Source organism: Suricata suricatta, chromosome 6 (genome assembly GCF_006229205.1).
Source record: "Suricata suricatta isolate VVHF042 chromosome 6, meerkat_22Aug2017_6uvM2_HiC, whole genome shotgun sequence".
NCBI classification, from domain to species: Eukaryota; Metazoa; Chordata; class Mammalia; order Carnivora; family Herpestidae; genus Suricata; species Suricata suricatta.
In genome coordinates, this window is record NC_043705.1 from 75079422 (window position 1) to 75079832 (window position 411).

Genomic DNA, 411 nt, shown 5'->3' on the forward strand with positions numbered 1-411 from the left:
ACACACACACACACACACACACACACACAAAAAGCTTCAGCATGAAAGGCAAGAGCATAAGCAGTAAATGCCCAAAGACTATCAAAGGACTCAGAGGCCTTAGAGAGTCCTTAGCTCCCCTTTATAAGCTCTTCTCTGAAGGGAGGCCAGGTTCTACCACCATGTGCCTTTGGAGTTGAGTCTCATGATAAAAGGCAGATGTGTCAGTTTGACATTAGTGAACTCAGTGCTTGGTACTTGTATTGATAATTTTTTTTTTATTTGAAACAGGATGGGAAGCAGAATATCTAGTAGGTAAATTACCACTTGGATTTGTTTCAGCACCGTAAATCACCATCCATTATTCATGTGTAAATAAAAACCTGATTGTGTTTTTCATCCATCCACAATATTAGGTTAGAGATTAATAAT